The sequence below is a fragment of the Grampus griseus genome (assembly GCF_964374135.1).
Source record: "Grampus griseus genome assembly, chromosome: X".
Lineage (NCBI taxonomy): Eukaryota > Metazoa > Chordata > Mammalia > Artiodactyla > Delphinidae > Grampus > Grampus griseus.
In genome coordinates, this window is record NC_138999.1 from 58,903,022 (window position 1) to 58,909,527 (window position 6,506).

Sequence of the window (6,506 nt, forward strand, 5' to 3'; positions counted from 1 at the left end):
CTGAGTGAGTGAAAGGAGCTGAGGAGGTGACGTCAGAGAGCTTGACAGGGCCAGAGGATGTAAGGCCTTGGCCTTCTCCTCTGACTGAAATGGGGTGTCAGTGTGGGGTTTTGAGCAGAAAGAGGAAAGGATTGCCTTCCGGTTTTAAAGGGTCATGGAAGAAGAAGGAGCCTTTTGAGGGAGGATGGCAATAATCCATGCAGATATGACGGTGGCTCAGGGCAGACTGGCGGGAGTCAGGATGGTGGGAAACGTTTGGATTCTGGGTGTCTCGTCTGATGCAGAGGCCCCACGTAAGCACTGTCCTCTCTGAGGCTCAGAAGCCTCTACAGGGGAGCCTCGCTGGTGAGCAGCCACCATGCACTCCACCTTGGCCTGCAAACCTTCCTTGCTTTCAGTTTCGTCCCATCCAGTCCTTCAGGAATGTGTGGAGGGTGTTGAATGGTGGTGAAGGGGCTGCTGGGAAGGGAGGCTGAAAAGGGCAACGGAGACAATTTCTGAGTCAGGACACGGGGATGAGGAGTTTGGGCTTAATCCTGGGGACCAGGACGAGGTGCCATCAGCTTCTGACCAGGGATGGTGACTTGTGCCAAATGCCACAGGACGACTGTCAGGCCCAGGGTGACTGTCAGGGCCCAGGGACCTAGTTGCCCCCATGATAGACACACAGGCCCATCCCCCTCCTCCTCTCTAATACCTACTTGCAGGCCCAGTTCTGCAGCCACATAATGTAAGTGCATGGGCTCATGGGGACTTTCCCCAGCGCTGCAAGGCCTGCTGGCCCACATCTCTCGCCCTGCTAGACTGACTTCATTGTTTGGGGTAAGGGCAGCCCACTCCTTAGTCCACCTCCTGTTGGGGAAACTTCCTGAGACTATCCCCCAACGGGGAACAAAGCTCCATAAACACTGAACACAGACGAGAAGCAAGGGACAGAAACAGCTCTGGCAGGTAAGAAACAGTCCCCCTAGGAGTTTAGGATTAACAGATACACACTACTATGTATGAAGCAGATAACCAACAAGGACGTACTGGACAGCACAGGGAACTCTACTCAATATCTTGTAACAACCTATAATGGAAAAAAATCTGAAAAAGGATATATATATATATATATATATGCATATATATATGTATATACATGTAATATATGTATACATATGTATCTATATATACCCACATATAACCAAATCAGTTTGCTGTACACCTGAAACTAACACAACATTGTAAATCAACTATACTTCAATAAAAATGTCTTAAATTAAAATTAAGAAAAAAAGAAAAGAAACAGTCCTGTCTGGGCCTCTGGTGTGGAGGGGGTGGGGGATAGGAGTCACTGGTAACGGCCAAGGTTCTGACTCGGTCTCTGGATGGATAGCAGGGAAGGAAATGCAAGAGGACGAGACTTCTTGCAAAGCTGACAGAGCAAATTAGAAGCTTAGCTCGGGCCACCATCTGTGAGAGGTGCCTGTGGGGCAAGCAGGCCCTGTGATGTCACATGAAGCCGGCTGCCAGTTTCTAAAGTGTGTTCTGCTGACCCTGGGCTTCCAGAGACCTGCTGCCGGGGCAACTGCAGCGGGGGCTGAGCAAAGGGCTCTGGAGTTGCCAGCTCCCACTTGAAAGAGAGCACTAGCTCTCTTTTACTCTGCTTCCAATTGGAATTCCAGGAAAGATTCTACTGGACAAAAGGATGGGGGTGGGGGCGGGGAAGGAGAAGCCTCCGCGAGGCCCTGGGGAGCCTAGCAGGGAAAAGATCTGCACTTCCCTGCCAAGGAGAAGCTGCCTCCGTCTGGCCCAGGTGGGCTGTGGGCCAAATGCACGGGGCCCAGGGACACATCCAGGGACAGAGCCAAGGCAGCAAGTGGAGACTGCAGCCAGCCCAAAAAGGGAGGACCCTCTGCCCGCCACAGAGGAAGAATGCCTGGCCGCTGAGTGGTCTGTCTCCACAGAGCTGGCCCTGAGGGGGATCCTCACTCATACTCAGCCCAGCCCTGAGGACTTGGGTTTTGTTATTCTTGCCTCTTCATGCATCTGTCCATCCACTGACCTTGACTCCTCCACCTCCCACCCTGGTCTGGGAGCTCTCAGGGGCAGAAACTGGGTGGTACTGGGTCTTACTCTTCTCACGTGCTCAGCCCCTAACACAGGCTACATGGCAGGCACGCACTGATGTTCATTATAAAAATTCCTGAGCGGGTGGAGGCCTGACCCATTTGCCTGGCACTGGGCAAATCTCTGGGGTTTGTCTTCCTCAAATGTAAATAGGAGATGAATACTCCCTCTCGGACTTGTGAGAATCCACATAAGGAACAGATGGTCAGTCACTTTGTGAGCTGTGAAATGGTGTCCACATGTAGGTTGCTGCTGCCACTGTCCTTAAGAGGAGGGGATGGGCACTGAAGAAAGAAAGCCCAGAGTCTGGGCCTGCCCTGGGATGGGTTTCCCTCCAAGCAGTGTTACCTTGGAAAATGGGTGTCAAAAACGTAAGAGCAGAATCAATGACAGCAAGAGTGTTTGGAATATTATAGAAACTCTGACTTCCCATCTGCACAGAGAAAGCCATGTGCCCAGCTGATGCATCTGCATGCATCCCACCATCCTAACACCAAAGAGAAAAATGGTGAAGGCTCTTTGGGGGCTTCTAATTCTTAGTCTTATCCTCCTCCATCATCTCCCCACCCCATCCTTTTAAAATCCCTAGAGATTCTGAGGCTCAGAGACTGTCAGAGCTGGAAGGACTCTCCAAGGTTTCTAATTCCAAGTTACTCATGGAGGGCTCCTCATGGCTGTCATCGAGTGCCCTGCCAGTGAAATCCTTCTTCCTGCTCTCAGACCGAGGCCCGGCTCTCCACTGGTCCTACTCTACTCCCCTGGAAACAGACAAAAAAAACAAAGTTAGTCCTTCCCTAACATAGCAGTTTTTACCCCACCCTCATAGGGTTCCCAGATAGAATACAGGATGCCAGTTAAATCTGAATTTCACATAAACAACGAATAATGTTTTAGTATAAATATGCCCCAAATATTGCATGGGACATACTTATACTAAAACATTCACTGTTCACCTGAAATTCAAATTTAATGGTGTCTTGTGTCTTTATTTGCTAAACTTGGTAACCCTCAGTCCCAGGATCATGTGGTCAGCAGTTGACTTTTTCTGTCACATCCAGAGAGCAGACCCCACTCAGTGACCTAGGGAGGCCCGTGGGTCACCTCCAATTTCTCAGCTGACCCAGAGATCATGGTAGCTCCCATCTCCTGCACTTAATGGTTTAGTCAAATTCTTTCAAAGGTGTCCTCACTATGCTAGGGGGTTTTTCCTGCACACTTCACACCCACATCCATCCCATCCAACTCTTCTGCTTGTTGGGCAGGGCTTTCTGGTTCAAGTTCCAGTCTCCCTTTCTCACAGCTGGCAAACTAAGAATGATCAGGAGGTGGAGGCTGACCAAGAAACCAAAACAGAACGTTAGGGATGGGGGCAGGAAAGGCCAAGACTGACTCAGCTGGAAGGTGCCAGAGGACTGGAGATGGCTGCTCTCCTCTGCCCTGGTGGGCAACAGGGACCTTTCCTATTTCCAAAGGGACCCCAGGATTTGGGGGGCTCACATGGCCATTTCTCCCAGAAGACTCACCCTTACATCTAACCTCATGCCACTGGTGACAGTAACGAGTCTCACACTCTCCTACATGAACGCATGTGATCCCTTAGCAGATGGGGAAGGAGAAGCTACACTGAGTATATAGACCATTGATAAGGAGGAAAAAAGGAAGAAACAGGGCTGGGACCCTAGTCAAGAGCAAGATTGTTCCAAAGCTCAGCTTTAATTTTGCATGCCATTCTGCAGTTCCTTGTTTTTTGTTTTGTTTTGTTTTGTTTTGTTATTTTAGGTACAGTTCTTATTTTATTGCAAGGCACACAATCATATATACAATGCATAATTATCACCTCCTAAGTACAAGATATAAAGAATATACATTAAAGACTATATGGATATGCTTCTGTTTCAGAGAAGAAAACTGCCTTAGGGCAAGCAGGTTCATGCCCTTTTGGGAACAGATTTTCATATTTATGCTGAATCTTCCAAACAGTTCTTGCTTAGAAAATAAATCTCACTGAGTGGACATACAATCTTGTCACAGTTTTCTCCTTAAAAAGCTCTAATTTAAAGCCAGCCAATGTATTCCTGTTATTCCAGTTATTCTTCTTATGTCCCAGTACTAGATAAAACACCTATAAATTGCCTGATAACAGTTATACAGATTTAAGAACTTTATTTCTCAGTAATGCATCACAGAATGAAACCATTTTCTTAAGACTTATGTGAATTTTCCTTGATTTTTTCAAAACTATCTTTCCAAACTATGCTTCCTTTTTAGTATTAAGTCTGGAGTTTTGACTTAAACTCTACATAGGGGATACATCCAGATTCACAAGAGTAAAACAAGACGCTAACAGTAGCTCTACTCTTCTTCCAGTCGGAATTATGGTTTTTCATCCTCATTGCCGCCTTCTGCACAGTTTTATTTCTCTGCAATTTTCTGACCCCTCACTAGGTCCTGTTTTCCAGTTCTTGCCAGGGACGGGAGAAGGGACTCATGAAGGAAGCTGAATTCAAGGCTAGATACGTGCAGTTCTGGTCCCAAAGAGACACAATGGACAGTACACTCCTTGCTGTGATTGGAGAACAGGAACATGACGAGATGGGACACAGACACACACTCTCACACACTGTGCATGCACACAGTATCCACACATGCACACACACACACAATGCACACGCACACATACACTCAACTCTCACACACATGCATACACACCTTTGACAAAGAAATATATTTGTGTAAGAGATATTTTTCCTAACATACATGATTCACTTTAACATCCTTTAAAGTACTGCCCTAAAATGACCCTAAAATTACATACCCGTCCTCTCGTCTTCTGCTTTGGGGTCTCTGGTGCTTCCAACAATGGAGAAGCTTGGAACACCGTGACCTCACGGGCACTGAGAGCTGTATCTCTCTCTCCTGGGGCTGCAAACTTAGCCACGAAGAGATGCAGGATGCTCAGGTTAATCTTTAGACTGCAATAATGGCAAGATGCTATGAGGGCATGTGGAGTGTGAATTTAAAGAGATTGTCATATTTCCCACATCAGCAGGGTTTGTTCCTGGAACCCTCCATTTAAATATCCCTCCCGTATGATGGCCAAAATTTTTAACCATGGGGTGAATGTCAACCAGTATTTAAGCCATGCCTATGTACTTTTAGTTATAAGAATACAAGGACACCTAAGAAAATCAATGAAATGTAAGAAATGCTCAAAAGAGCACTTCATTTTCATCAGGGAAAACCTTGCCCCACTACCTTCACTCAGCTGTGCTAGGTGCCATGAAAATCTGCAAAGTAGACAAACATCATCACAGTAAAATTCTGAAACCACGTACAAACTCTTCCATGCAAGGTATGTTTCCAAAAGGAAAGAATACACACACAAGAGAGAAAGTACTCGGTGAACAGAACCTATCGATGTAGTGATGGTGGTAGTTATATAGTCTATACATTTGATTTTCCTATAAGTTCCAGAGGATGCTGCCCTAATAACATACGAGCTTAAAGAAGAGATGGCTGTTATTTCTAAATTAGCCCTTTCTTCTGCCCAGGCAAATTGCAGAAAAAGCCATTACCTTGAAACCATACGTTTCTGCAGTTCCTTGTTTTTTGACTGTCTTCCCCTACTTGGCTATAAGCTCCTTGAGGTTAGGGATCTTTGTCTACTGTGTTCATGGTTATATCCACAGTGCCTAGCACAGTGCCTGGCATCTCGTAGGACTGATAAATGGTGGCTGACCGAATGAGAAAAGCAGTTCAAGCATAGGAGTACAGTCAAGGACAAGGCTGGGGTCAGTATAGAAACCCAGCATGAACAGAGCAGGAAACTCTTATGACCTTAGAGCCTGAAGGGACAGGTGGGAGGGTGAGGAAAGAACAAATCCTCAGAAAGATACCCAAAATACCTTCAGTGAGGTTGGCTTCCTGTTGCTCAATCTCCCGGCCTCCTTACTCACACTCCAACACCTATACCCCAGCGATATAATCCTGCATCTCCGAGTGCTGGGGATTCTCCAGATGCATAGGAGCTGTGAGCATCTGTAGCATCCAAGATGAGATGATTTCCTCACATCTTCTCTCTTTACACCAAAATATCATTGTATGCTATTGTTTCTAATTAGGAAAACTTGAATATAATGGCTTGTGTTTGACAATTTCTCAGCAGCCCTTGAGCTCACTGGAAATCTCCCTCTGATGTGAGCTAGGAACCCAGTCCAGACAGACACTTAAGGACCAATAAACTCTGAACTAATGAGTATGCTGGTTACCATGGAAACTGCTGTCTCTGCTGGCCTATGAAGGGCAGGAGGACTGGCGGTGATGAAATGAAATGGGGAGGATGTGTGAGAATGGAGTGGGGGCAGGAGCTGGGAGGTAGGGACTGGGGTAAGGTA